This window comes from Rosa rugosa, chromosome 7 (assembly GCF_958449725.1).
Source record: "Rosa rugosa chromosome 7, drRosRugo1.1, whole genome shotgun sequence".
NCBI classification, from domain to species: domain Eukaryota; kingdom Viridiplantae; phylum Streptophyta; class Magnoliopsida; order Rosales; family Rosaceae; genus Rosa; species Rosa rugosa.
Genome location: NC_084826.1, coordinates 30583866 through 30598333, shown reverse-complemented (window position 1 = coordinate 30598333; position 14468 = coordinate 30583866). Strand labels below are relative to the sequence as shown.

General features: G+C 40.5%; 1 long non-coding RNA gene across 1 annotated transcript; it reads right to left on the bottom strand.

Moving 5' to 3' along the window:
• Positions 1-11394: 11394 nt before the first annotated feature.
• Positions 11395-13672, bottom strand: LOC133723706 (uncharacterized). Its single transcript, XR_009853203.1, has 3 exons — positions 13242-13672; positions 12723-12784; positions 11395-11692 (listed from the first exon to the last, which is right to left on the bottom strand). It is a non-coding gene; the product is annotated as an uncharacterized LOC133723706 (long non-coding RNA).
• Between the last annotated feature and the right edge of the window lie 796 nt (positions 13673-14468).

Sequence of the window (14468 nt, the reverse complement as noted above, 5' to 3'; positions counted from 1 at the left end):
TCGTGATCAAAAGCAGTCTCTTTCGCATGAGGGGCACGCTAAAGTTCTGATCTACTACAACCTGCCCAAGTTTCGCCAGATCCATGGGGGGCAATAAAGTTGGCAAAGGAAGCGTCAGTTCATGACAAAGGCAATTCAATAGTGGCATTCAAGCTTTATGGCCTATTTAGAGGCCTATATGGAAACAGTCAAGCCAATACAAGTGGCTTTGGAGCAACAACATTATAAGAGGAGTGCTGATTCAAGACCTCTTCAGTCAAGACGAAGACCTTTGACTTCGAAGTCTGGGGGGCAATGTTTGGACCCAAAATGAACATTTTGGCCTGACAAGGCATGTGTTGGAGAAATTGAGCCAATATCCGTGGCTCAAGCTATATATTGTCGACAAGCTCGAAATATATATTTAGAGGCTAAATAAAGCCTACTATGGAAGCATGGAAGCATGGAAACATGAAAAGTCAACTTTAGCACATTTTCCTACTTCGGCTAGGAAAAAACCGAGCTAGACAAGGAAGGAGGGGTGGCAGACTAACCAAATGAAATCGAAATGTGCTGAAACTTTCCAGATCCATTCTAGACAGCCCAAGGATAATTTCTTATGAAGAGTGCAAGAGTTTTTTTTGAGTGGAAGGCCTTCAAACAATCAGCCCAATTTTCTACAGAAGCAAAACTGGAAAACTGGACCTGTAAGAGGTCCAGCAGCATTTTCGGCCCAACCACATGGAATAAAAATCTGAAAATTTGTCAGGATGATCTACACTCATAGTGGAACATTTCATATGAAGAAGTCGAAGGAATATAATGAAGTCTTGTTGGAGAAATAATTGAAGGAATAAAGGGGCAAAAACTGACCTAAAAACAGCTCAATATTCACATGTTCATGTTTCCTACCCACATGAAGAAAGCTAGATGCTTTTCTTCTTTTCCTTGGATATATTTTTCAAGACAATCTCTTTAATAGATCATCATCACTTCCATGTTGTTGCACCTTCATGCCTTGCTTTCATTTCATCATTTCTCTATCTTTTCCATATTTTACAAATCACTTTCATATTCCACTTTCATTATTTTTCTTCCACTCATCATTTCACTCTTCTTTTTCTTCCCTATATAAACACCTTCTCTTCTCATTCTAAAACACACATTCACAACACAACAACAACATCTCTAAGATGATCTAAGTTCTCTCTAGAGCAAACCTCTCTAAGAGCAACTCCTCTCCCTCTCCTTCTCTTTCTTTTAGCGGTGATCTCACTCCTAGTCCTAGTCTTCTCAGAAGCCGACTTTCAGTGCCACCAAACCCTCTGTCAACGTGCTTCGGTCCTAGTCTCCTCGGGAGCCGACGGTAGTGCCGCGACCACAACGGTTACAGAACCAGCCAAGCAAGGGTAACGCCCTAGCAACCCAGCCAAGCTAAAGTCACGCTTTAGCAAGATCTCAATACTTCCCGGTGATTTCGCTCTGCTCGATCTGCAATATTGAGTATCGACTTGTGAACAAGAAGAAAGCTCAGCAAAAGTCCTCGCCACGAGGCAGAAAGAATCCCACGACGAGGTTGGTGCTCTCCTCGTCCACAATTGCTTGAAAGAAGTCAGGTCAAGGGACACCCCCGACGACCGCACCCGAACGGTGCTGGCACGCCCGCGCAGAAAAGAGACTGTTGACCAGCTGCAACAAAATTGGAGCCAAACACTTTGCTTGTTTTCTTGGTTCTTCTCTTGATTGCTTTTACTCCTCTTGGTTTTCTGTCCCTATATGATCTAACCCTTAAGGCCTTGCTCTCCTTTTTTTGAGAGAAAAGAGGTCAGAAATTTTATTGAACTTCAGTAAATTACAGAGGGGTGGATTCAGCTGCCAATGCAGCTGACAAAAATGAAGGGGAAGATGAAAAGTAAAAAAACTCTTGCAACTCAAAGCAAGCCCTTGCTGCCATAAGATGAGCAACCTTATTTGCGCTCCTGTTGATATGAACAATCTTCATATTATTCTGACCTGCCAAAGCCAGCCTCAAGTCCTCATAAACTCGACCCAAGATAGAAGTGTTAATCCCATCTAGCCCTGTCAACTGCCTCTGCACAAGTTGAGAATCTTTTTCCAAAATGGCTGGAACAAAAGCATTTGCTACAGCAAAATTCACTGCCATACTACAAGCGAGCACTTCTGCATGTTCAGGCGAAAGAAGACCATGTAGTGGTCGTCCTCCACCAGCAAGTAACACACCCTGATAGTCTCTAATAACAAAACCAATGCCTCCCTGCTTTGTTGTATGATTATAAGATCCATCTACATTGATCTTGCACCAACCCAAAGGTGGTGCAGACCATCGAACAACCCGCACAGGACGTCCAATTCCCACCTTCAAGTTATAAAATCTGTATGCATGCAACCGAGTCATAGACTTGAGCAGAACATCACATGCAGGAAGCCTTTTATTTTCCCAAACTCTATTGTTTCGTTCCTTCCATACTCCCCAAAGAATATAAATCAAGTCACCCAAATCTTTCAAAGCTAGCTCATATACACAATAGCTAAACCATTCCAGTAAATCACAGTGAGCTGTATGAGGATTAAAACACACCTGAGCCAAGACTCCATTAGCTTGAATCAACTGCTTAGTGTAAGGGCAATCCCTACATATATGTAATGTAGTCTCTAAAGAAGATGAACATAGAACACACACTAAAGAGTCCAGCAAAACCCTTTTTGAGGCAAGCCTTTCCAATGAAGGTAAGATATTATGACAAACTCTCCAAATATGAACCTTGGCAGAGTTAGGTATATGAACCTTCCATAGCTTTTTCCAAAAACTCATTCCAACAGATAATTGGAAAGGCCTTCTAACATTAGAGCTAGCAAAATCAAAGCGGTAACCTGACTTAACAGTAAACTTACCATTTTTCTCCAACCTCCACACAACTCTATCGTCAACAGCTCTTGTGCTTAAGGGAAGGCTCAAGATAGCTTCTGCCTCGGCTACAGGAAAGATTTGTCTAACCAAGTTAACATTCCACAACCCTGCTAGAGCAATAAGGTCACTGACCTGTCTAACCTCATTGGCCTCCACATTATTCTCCATTGGTTTGTAATCTGGCACCCCTGGTAGCCAACAATCAGACCAGATATTCACATTAGTTCCATCACCGACCTGCCAATAAGAGCCTTGCCTTAAAAGCTCTCTTGTGGAAAATAAACTTCTCCATGAAAAAGAAGGAGTAGCATGAGAATTAGCCAACCAGAAAGAAGTATCCGGAAAATATTTGGCCTTGAAAATTCGAGTAACCAAGCAGTTTGGATTATTCACAACACGCCAAGCCTGTTTTGCAAGCATTGCAGAGTTAAAATTGGACAAACTTCTGAACCCTAAACCACCTTCTTCCTTAGGATTACACAACGCTTTCCAATTTTTCCAATGAATTTTTCTCTTGTCAAGAGAGCTTCCCCACCAAAAGCGAGCACACATCTTCTCTAAGTCGTCACAGAAATTCTTATTCAATTGGAACACACTCATGGCATAAGTAGGCAATGCTTGAGCCACAACCTTAATGAGAATATCCTTACCAGCACCACTCAACAATTTACCTTGCCAATTAGCTAATCTTTTTGCCAACTTATCCTTGATGTATTGAAAGGTAGAAGTCTTCTTCCTTCCCACATAAGTTGGCAGCCCCAAGTACTTCTCATGAGACTCCACTTCTTCAACTCCCAAAAGACTAGAGATTTCTTCCTTCATGAACTCTGACACATTTTTACTAAAAACCACAGAGCTCTTGTCAAAATTAACTAATTGACCAGAGGCCCTACCATATGTCTCAATAACATCTTGAATTTGATAACAATCATCTAGAGTAGCATTAGCATAGAGCATGCTATCATCCGCAAAAAGTAAATGGTTCACAGAGGGAGCATTATCACAAACCTCAATCCCGGGCAGAAGTCCCAATTCTTGTTTTTGCTGCAACAAAGCTGAAAACCCTTCGGCCCCAAGAAGAAACAAATAAGGAGACAAAGGGTCACCTTGCCTCAATCCTCTACTAGGGATAAGATAACCCCTAGGTTTACCACGTACCAACAAAGAATACCGCACAGAGCTTACACACTGCATCACCATCTCAATCCAACTGAAAGCAAAGCCAAACCTTTCCATCACCTTCCTGAGAAAACGCCATTCCATTCGGTCATAAGCCTTGCTAAGATCAAGCTTCAAAGCCATAACACCTTCACTGCCCTCCCTTTTATTATGAACAAAATGGGCCACCTCATTAGCCACAAGAATGTTATCCGTGATCAATCTCCCCGGCACAAAAGCACTTTGAAAAGGAGAGATCAAAGTAGGCAAAATCACTTTCAACCTATTAGCAATGGCTTTCGAGCAAATCTTGTAGATAACATTACATAACGCTATAGGCCTCAATTCCGACATATGTTCTGGATTAGACACTTTGGGAATGAGACAAATATGAGTGAAGTTTATTTGCTTTAGCAACTGACCTGAGTGTAAAAAATCATGAATTGCTTCGGTGACCTCATTGCCAATAGTGTCCCAATAATGTTGAAAAAACAAAGGAGGCATCCCATCCGAACCTGGGGACTTAGTGGGGTACATTTGGAATAAAGCACACTTTACTTCTTCTTGAGAATATGGAGAACACAATTGCTCATTCATGGCTGGAGTAACACATGGTTGGATTGCAGCAAGAGTTGCTTCCATTGCTTCAGAGTCTATTTCCGAAGCAGAAAACATAGAGGCAAAATAAGAGGTAACCACATCCACCAGTCCCTCGTCATCTTCACACCACTGGCCCTCTGCATTGTACAGACCACAAATAGTGACAGGACCCGCCCCGAATTTCACCCTGAAATCCGAAGTGGACCTGCGGGGCCCACCTGAGAAGAAATTTTGCCAAAAATTAGGCAGAACTTCCCCTAAAGTGGACAACCCAAAACCTGTAGAAAGAGAATTTACACTTCTAAATCACCCATCCTTATTCTCCTGGAGCCACCCTGCTCCCCCAAACAACATCAACCAAAATCACAACACACAAATCTCGACTTAATAACCTTAATTCCGCAGGTAATCAGAGCAATTCTAATAGAAAGGTAAATGAGGAAAACCTAATTCAAGGCAATCGCGGAAGCCATACTGTTGACTATGCCTCGACTCCATGTATGCCCGACCTCAACTAATTTCTCCTGCACACTGGGCATTTGAAACCGAAGGGCCCAGGGTAAAGTAGATAAAAACGTTAGCGTGAGTGGACAAAAATAAACAATTTAAAACCAAAAGTATTTTATACTTTCCCACATTTATTTCTTTAAAAATCCCGATGCATGCAACAATTTAAAGAAACACAACTTTAGTTCAGCTCAAGAAAACCGACTAGCCCCGCTAGCCACAACCAAGCAAAGAGGAAAGAACTCTGATACTCAAGAAAATAAGACCAGCCCCGCTGGTTAAGGGAATCGGACTAGACCCCGCTAGCCCAGCAATAATATAATGAGTAGGGGAAGATGATAGCCATACGAATAAGCCACTCAGGCTTGGGTGATAGCCTTCCAGGCTAAAGAACTCCCATAACTCCCGTAATATACCCTTACGCCACTAAGTGTAGCGATAGGATACTGGGCTACAGAATTACTGTCACAGAGACAGTAACCTGCGCCACAAAGGCGGAAGGGCTACGGTGATCCCATCACCGCGCCACAAAGGCGGAAAATCAATGCTAGCATGATAAAATCACCCCTCAGTATGGCACAGGGAAACATAACCGAAAATCCAGTAAATCCAAAAATACATAAGGCTTCCCCATCTCTCGCAAATGCATTTCCAACGACGTGTCCCACACGCCAAGAGTATCATCATGATTCGAAACAAAACCAATTCCAAAATCATCATCGAGGCATTCCCAATGCCAAAGCCGAAAGTCGATAAATAAACAAGAAATATAACTCCATCGAAATCCCATTTCAAAACTCCTTTAGAAGTCTCAAATCGAAATAAAATATAATTAGAGAATAATTCCGGAAATAACCTCGGAAATAAGATAATTCACCATTAAGATTATAAATCAAAAGCAATTTCGGAAACGAATCAATAATGAAAGTATTTATATGAGATAATACGAAATCAATTTATAATCTCATACTCGAAATGTAAATTGATGAATAAATAGAGCATACTTTAAGAAATAATGCATGCATCAATTACTTAAAAACAAAAGTCCACTCACAGTACTATTCCGACGATCACGTATACGAGTTCCTTCATCGAGCCAGGGCTCGGTACGACATCCTGTACACGATTATATTCCGTGAATAATTATTCAACAATTTAATATAATTCCTAAACTCAATTCCTCATAAATTACATCTCCCATTCTCCTCGGATTCAGCCCAAATTATACCACTAATACCAATTTGTTAATTTAAAGGTTCCAAGGCAGAACCGAGAGATATCCGACGGTCGGATTCTCGTAATTCGGTAATCGAAACCCTAAACTTCAGAAATTCATAATTAATTCCAAGTTTCTCCAAAAAAATTACCAAACTTCACATACAAGCTCTACATAATTTATAGGATTTAACTAGCTAAAAAAAATAGAATTTAAATTACTGTTTAAAAGTCACCACTGTTCACGCATGCACTGTTCATGCGCCGGCCAACTCCTCATCCGGCCACCAAATTTCAACCACATAATCATCTCAACATTCTAAGCATTTTTCATAACTGTGACCAAGTGAGAAAATACCTTGAAGTGCTCCAATTTTGCCGATGAACACAAACCCGAAAATCTCCAAACCCACCAATTTGGAAATCCTTCAAATTCACCTTCCAAACGTGGAAATTTCAGCTAGAAGTCTTGAGGGAAGATGATCAGTGACTCGAGGCGCTCCTAATAGAACCAATTTTCCCGCCGGAGATAGCCGAAAACTGGAGAATTTCACCGGAGAAGCAAATTGCTACAGTAACGATGATTGCATAAATTCGGGGTTTTCCGGCCAAATCACCGATACCCACTGATACCATCGTATAGAGGAGGAAGAGACGGTCCAAGGACAACTGGAATCACATCAATCGGACGCCGGACGGTGAAGAAATCGGAAAAAGAAAAAGGGAGGGCGACGCGGGGAAGAGGAAGAGGAGAGAGAGAGAGAGTCAGGGTAAGTTCTGAAATGGGAACTTACCTCGGTAAGTTTCCTTATATATAGAGAGTTACCATGAACAGTAAATTCACATTTTCACTTATAACTTTTACATACGAACTCCGATTTTTACGCACCACATATACACGCGCTCGGTTTAACGTCCTCTACGACTTCCATGAAGAACATTTTCCCAAATTTTGACCCGAACAAAAAGTCAACTTTTAGGGCCACTAAAGTTGCTGAAAAAGAGTAAAAGTAAAACAAATTACCGTTTACTGTCCAAATGACTAGTAAACCGGTGAATTTGGGTTCGGGACGTTACAATCTCCCCTCCTTATAAAAATTTCGTCCTCGAAATTTCATATCGCCGAAATAGAAGTAGGACGCACATTACAATCCGAAATACAGCATTCTTCAATAAGATAGTTCGTCGACTAAACAAAAATGACGATCATAGTGTATGAAAAAAAATGTGCAAGCCTGCTCAAATCATGTAGAAATTAACTTTAGATCTAGTCCAAGAGTTGGCTAAATAAGATAAAGGAATCAACACACAAAAGGAATAGTCCTCAAGCTGAAATATGGCCAGTCATTGTAATCTGATTGATTTCCACCGTCTAAGGAGTAGACTTATTTCCAAACGTCACAGAGAGTCTTCATTAAGTGAGGAATGAAATCGTTAACTCCAACTGGTTCAATATACAACAATCTTAAAACTTAACAACTCTTCCTTAGATTAAACTTCCCTTTCAACCTCAAATCTAACTAACAAAACTCTGATGATCCCCCACTACAAAAGCAATGAAAACATTCTAATAATCCAAAATCATCCACGTCCGAAGTCAAATCCCTTGCCTTGCTGAACCCTATAGCACCATAACCTCACACATACATAAATTCCGGTGTAAAAGAAAATTCATTTCAACGGTTGGCTCAGATGATACCTGGTAATGACGTCACAAACCACCTGTTAAAAGTATAGCATTCATAAGTTCCTCACAAAAGTCACTTAGTGACAATCCAACCCATTCACCATCAATATTGCGATAATCACCAGATGGTCGTTGCTAATCGACAATTCTAAAACAACAATTTCCTTAGCAACTACAAGGACAGCACTTCCTTCCTTGTTTGTTTGTGCTTAAATTCCTAATAGAAGATCGTTCACGTAAAGGTCCCTTAGTTGTCAAGCATAATAAAGGTCAGCCTCGAATGAACCTATAAGTTCTTAATCAAGTAGGTTAAGGGGCCACTACACTTCCGCTGCGCTACTCTGATACCTGACTAAAATCATTGGTCCAGCCTTGAGATGACGCTGCGAGTTGACTAAGAAAACTCATTTGATAGCTACCTTACTAGCCACACATAAACACCTTCCTCAAAACTTTTTATAAGTACGGTAATGTGGAAAACTTTTTTAACTCAAATGTGTCTCAAGATCTCTACTAATTACCAATGCCTCCAATCAAAACTGTTAATATTTCTCACAAGTTAATACTCACTTGACTACCATGTACTGTACCACGTCCTCAATAATCCAGTGCAAGCAAAAATTATAACCACTAGCTCAACTCCAGCTCAACGATTCAAATCCGGAAGAAAATGCATCACCCTCAAGTTGTTCTTAGCCGAGGTTACACTTCTTTAATAGTCATAAACCTGCAATCTGGTTGAATCCATGCCATTCCCGTTGATCTCTGTTGCCCTAAATGGTAATCTTAATTCGTATACCCAGGTAATTCTCACTACTGAGGGCACCACAAATTTTCTAAGTCTCTTCTCACTAAAAGATAATCCAACACGACTCAACCACATTACAATTTAGTATTTTAATGGTCAGATGGAACCTTGATAAAACTTAAGCCTAATCAATTAATTCAAACTCAACTCTTACTACCTGTTCAAGTCCTCTTACCGTTAGTCAAGTGGTGACCGGTTATCACTCGTACCAACAGCTTCCTATACATTTCCAATTAAGGGTCACCAGGGTGGCAAAACTCGCTCAATTACTCCAACCACTAATATCAAATCACCAACAATTCCAAACTCCTCCAAACGTGACTGAGAAACCCGATGTTTGAAGCAACCTGTGAATGGTTCGATAAGTAAACAAGAGTGCATCGTGTTACGTGAGCGTAGAGCACCCCAAATACTGCAGAGAAGAAAATCGATTCGTGAATTAGGAAAAAGAGATATTGAAGCAACGACGTAATCCACAAATAGGAAAGAAATTCTTTCATAGTCCCCAAAAGACTTATCGAGGAATCCGTCAATGAATGCTACCAGAATCCCTAAACTTGTTGACTAGCGTCGCCCCGCGAGGAACACTACTACCAACCTTCACCATAACTTATAGATTTTAACTAAGATCATAACCATATCGTATAGTACTTCCACTTGAATTACTATGGACACCCCGTGGGGTCCCTACGACCATTTCTTGATCCCAAGTTCAACAATTTCGCCCAAATGGATATCCAATGACACTTAATAGTACCCTCATGCGCGACAAAACGATCGCAGCCGTCGTAAGACGATTCGAATGTCCTTGATTTCTGAAACCTTTCAAAACCTCAATACTCCCTTTTTTTTGCTTTTAATCGGTTCTAACTTCCAACTTTCGCTACATAGTTCATCCTCCGCTGACAAAAACACTAATTTTTTTAAGATGAAGGACACCCGTCCAACATCACGTATCACCTCCAGCGATACCAAGATCCGAAAGTGGTCCCACCACCCAACAATCAAATTCTAAGTTCAGACAAATAATTTCCAAACTCAACTCCAACATCTTGCCAAGTCATCGTACCTATAAATCCGTGATGGTGACCGAAACTCAATCATACCCACAACTTTCTATTCTTTCCAATCAAGGGTTACCATACGGTAGAAGGATCGGTCAAAGTGAGAATTATATCTCAAACAGCTTAACCCTATATCACCAGTAATGGCACCAAGGTAAAAAGATTAACTAAATTCCCCAAAACAATCCGTTAAATATATTCAACCCGAGCAACAAACAGTTTACTAAGACGACAAAACACCATTCATAAGATCTTTCCTCGAATAACATCATCATATCACACAAAACGATACCCGGATCCGATTTCGAACTAATCACCACAAAAATATATATCGTTATCAAACGTGTCACAATACATCTCACCCGATCTCAAAAATTTAGAACTCTGATCAAGCCTTAAAATAACTTCTGAGTCAACTAAGGGAACTCTCTCCCATGAAATATATCAAACTGTCAAGTAGCACAGCCCCACAAAGACACACACTCACGTACAATATTATTAACAAAGAGTTGGTTCAAATCCTCTCCATTATTTACTGACCAAGATCAAACTCTATTGCAAAACTTTAAGTGTCCGTCTGCTTAAACTTAAAACACAAAACGGCTTCAAAACTCACTTAAGTCCATCTCCATACTCAATACGATCCAAAACTTAAGAAGACATATTCATAACTCAAAGAGGCAAAAATCAATTTCCTTTACTTGAACAAAACTATGTCCACCAGTCATGGTCAGGTCAACAGACCAAAGTGTCCAAAGAGGAAAATTCCAATCTGGTTTTCCTTGTAAATTGCAAGGTATCATTCCAAAATGATGCTCGCAACATCAACCACGTATACGTGACACATTCCTCGAAACTCGGTTCAAAGTCAGAACCACTATTACTATTAGTCCCACTTCAAAAACCATTTTGATTCTAGGTATTCGGAGACGACCCAAAGCTATAGTCGCTCATCACGGTCACTCAAACACATAATCGAACTCCGTTCACGCACCTTAAATCTTGCCCAACAAACTTATTATCATCGAGGGAGAAACAACCACAACATTTCCTCGAATTACACATCGTAGCACAACTCGAAATTGTAGAGTAGTCTTACTCTACCATCAGTAGGGAAATGTGCAAAACATGCAAATAATCCGCTACGCAACGAAAACCCTAGGAGGTCGGCGTACAAGAGGCATAACACCTAAGGGAACACCATCTAAACATGTACCTTACACACTTAATGAGTACATCAGCACCGAAGAGTAAACGATGGGGAACCGCTGCAGTCGGGCCATCACTCGGGAGGTACTGTGTAACATTAAGCGTATAAGGTAACAAGATAGAAATGAGTCTACAGAATCTGACAACCAAATGCTCTGATACCAACTGACAGGACCCGCCCCGAATTTCACCCTGAAATCCGAAGTGGACCTGCGGGGCCCACCTGAGAAGAAATTTTGCCAAAAATTAGGCAGAACTTCCCCTAAAGTGGACAACCCAAAACCTGTAGAAAGAGAATTTACACTTCTAAATCACCCATCCTTATTCTCCTGGAGCCACCCTGCTCCCCCAAACAACATCAACCAAAATCACAACACACAAATCTCGACTTAATAACCTTAATTCCGCAGGTAATCAGAGCAATTCTAATAGAAAGGTAAATGAGGAAAACCTAATTCAAGGCAATCGCGGAAGCCATACTGTTGACTATGCCTCGACTCCATGTATGCCCGACCTCAACTAATTTCTCCTGCACACTGGGCATTTGAAACCGAAGGGCCCAGGGTAAAGTAGATAAAAACGTTAGCGTGAGTGGACAAAAATAAACAATTTAAAACCAAAAGTATTTTATACTTTCCCACATTTATTTCTTTAAAAATCCCGATGCATGCAACAATTTAAAGAAACACAACTTTAGTTCAGCTCAAGAAAACCGACTAGCCCCGCTAGCCACAACCAAGCAAAGAGGAAAGAACTCTGATACTCAAGAAAATAAGACCAGCCCCGCTGGTTAAGGGAATCGGACTAGACCCCGCTAGCCCAGCAATAATATAATGAGTAGGGGAAGATGATAGCCATACGAATAAGCCACTCAGGCTTGGGTGATAGCCTTCCAGGCTAAAGAACTCCCATAACTCCCGTAATATACCCTTACGCCACTAAGTGTAGCGATAGGATACTGGGCTACAGAATTACTGTCACAGAGACAGTAACCTGCGCCACAAAGGCGGAAGGGCTACGGTGATCCCATCACCGCGCCACAAAGGCGGAAAATCAATGCTAGCATGATAAAATCACCCCTCAGTATGGCACAGGGAAACATAACCGAAAATCCAGTAAATCCAAAAATACATAAGGCTTCCCCATCTCTCGCAAATGCATTTCCAACGACGTGTCCCACACGCCAAGAGTATCATCATGATTCGAAACAAAACCAATTCCAAAATCATCATCGAGGCATTCCCAATGCCAAAGCCGAAAGTCGATAAATAAACAAGAAATATAACTCCATCGAAATCCCATTTCAAAACTCCTTTAGAAGTCTCAAATCGAAATAAAATATAATTAGAGAATAATTCCGGAAATAACCTCGGAAATAAGATAATTCACCATTAAGATTATAAATCAAAAGCAATTTCGGAAACGAATCAATAATGAAAGTATTTATATGAGATAATACGAAATCAATTTATAATCTCATACTCGAAATGTAAATTGATGAATAAATAGAGCATACTTTAAGAAATAATGCATGCATCAATTACTTAAAAACAAAAGTCCACTCACAGTACTATTCCGACGATCACGTATACGAGTTCCTTCATCGAGCCAGGGCTCGGTACGACATCCTGTACACGATTATATTCCGTGAATAATTATTCAACAATTTAATATAATTCCTAAACTCAATTCCTCATAAATTACATCTCCCATTCTCCTCGGATTCAGCCCAAATTATACCACTAATACCAATTTGTTAATTTAAAGGTTCCAAGGCAGAACCGAGAGATATCCGACGGTCGGATTCTCGTAATTCGGTAATCGAAACCCTAAACTTCAGAAATTCATAATTAATTCCAAGTTTCTCCAAAAAAATTACCAAACTTCACATACAAGCTCTACATAATTTATAGGATTTAACTAGCTAAAAAAAATAGAATTTAAATTACTGTTTAAAAGTCACCACTGTTCACGCATGCACTGTTCATGCGCCGGCCAACTCCTCATCCGGCCACCAAATTTCAACCACATAATCATCTCAACATTCTAAGCATTTTTCATAACTGTGACCAAGTGAGAAAATACCTTGAAGTGCTCCAATTTTGCCGATGAACACAAACCCGAAAATCTCCAAACCCACCAATTTGGAAATCCTTCAAATTCACCTTCCAAACGTGGAAATTTCAGCTAGAAGTCTTGAGGGAAGATGATCAGTGACTCGAGGCGCTCCTAATAGAACCAATTTTCCCGCCGGAGATAGCCGAAAACTGGAGAATTTCACCGGAGAAGCAAATTGCTACAGTAACGATGATTGCATAAATTCGGGGTTTTCCGGCCAAATCACCGATACCCACTGATACCATCGTATAGAGGAGGAAGAGACGGTCCAAGGACAACTGGAATCACATCAATCGGACGCCGGACGGTGAAGAAATCGGAAAAAGAAAAAGGGAGGGCGACGCGGGGAAGAGGAAGAGGAGAGAGAGAGAGAGTCAGGGTAAGTTCTGAAATGGGAACTTACCTCGGTAAGTTTCCTTATATATAGAGAGTTACCATGAACAGTAAATTCACATTTTCACTTATAACTTTCACATACGAACTCCGATTTTTACGCACCACATATACACGCGCTCGGTTTAACGTCCTCTACGACTTCCATGAAGAACATTTTCCCAAATTTTGACCCGAACAAAAAGTCAACTTTTAGGGCCACTAAAGTTGCTGAAAAAGAGTAAAAGTAAAACAAATTACCGTTTACTGTCCAAATGACTAGTAAACCGGTGAATTTGGATTCGGGACGTTACAAATAGTATTTTTCCTTTTTCTATTCGCTGCCTTCCGATGAAAATAGCCGGTATTCCGGTCTCCTTCCTTTAACCAGGCCACTTTAGATCTCTGCTTCCAAAAACTCTCTTCCTGCAAAAGGAGAGTTTGTAACTGAGTCATTAATTGCTTCTTCTCCTGCTGTACAACGTCAGATAATGGGACATCAAGCAGCTCCTCCATTCTTGCCCTAATGCCAAGCATTTGTTGTTGTCTACCTTTAAAGGCTTGCTTCTCCTTGGATTGTGATAACTAAGGAAAATTATTGCAGAAATGACAGGTGTAGTATATTTTTATATGAACCGACGGTGCAAGTAAACCAACAAATTCAGCAGATTTCAGTCATGATATTTATAAACAGTCTTTTTAATAACAAAAAAAATGTACTTAATATTATCTAGTCATCCATTCATGCTTATGCACGTCCGTGCACTGAATATTATCTCGTCTATTTTATTGGTTTTGTGAAGAGTGTTTGCTCTTCCATCG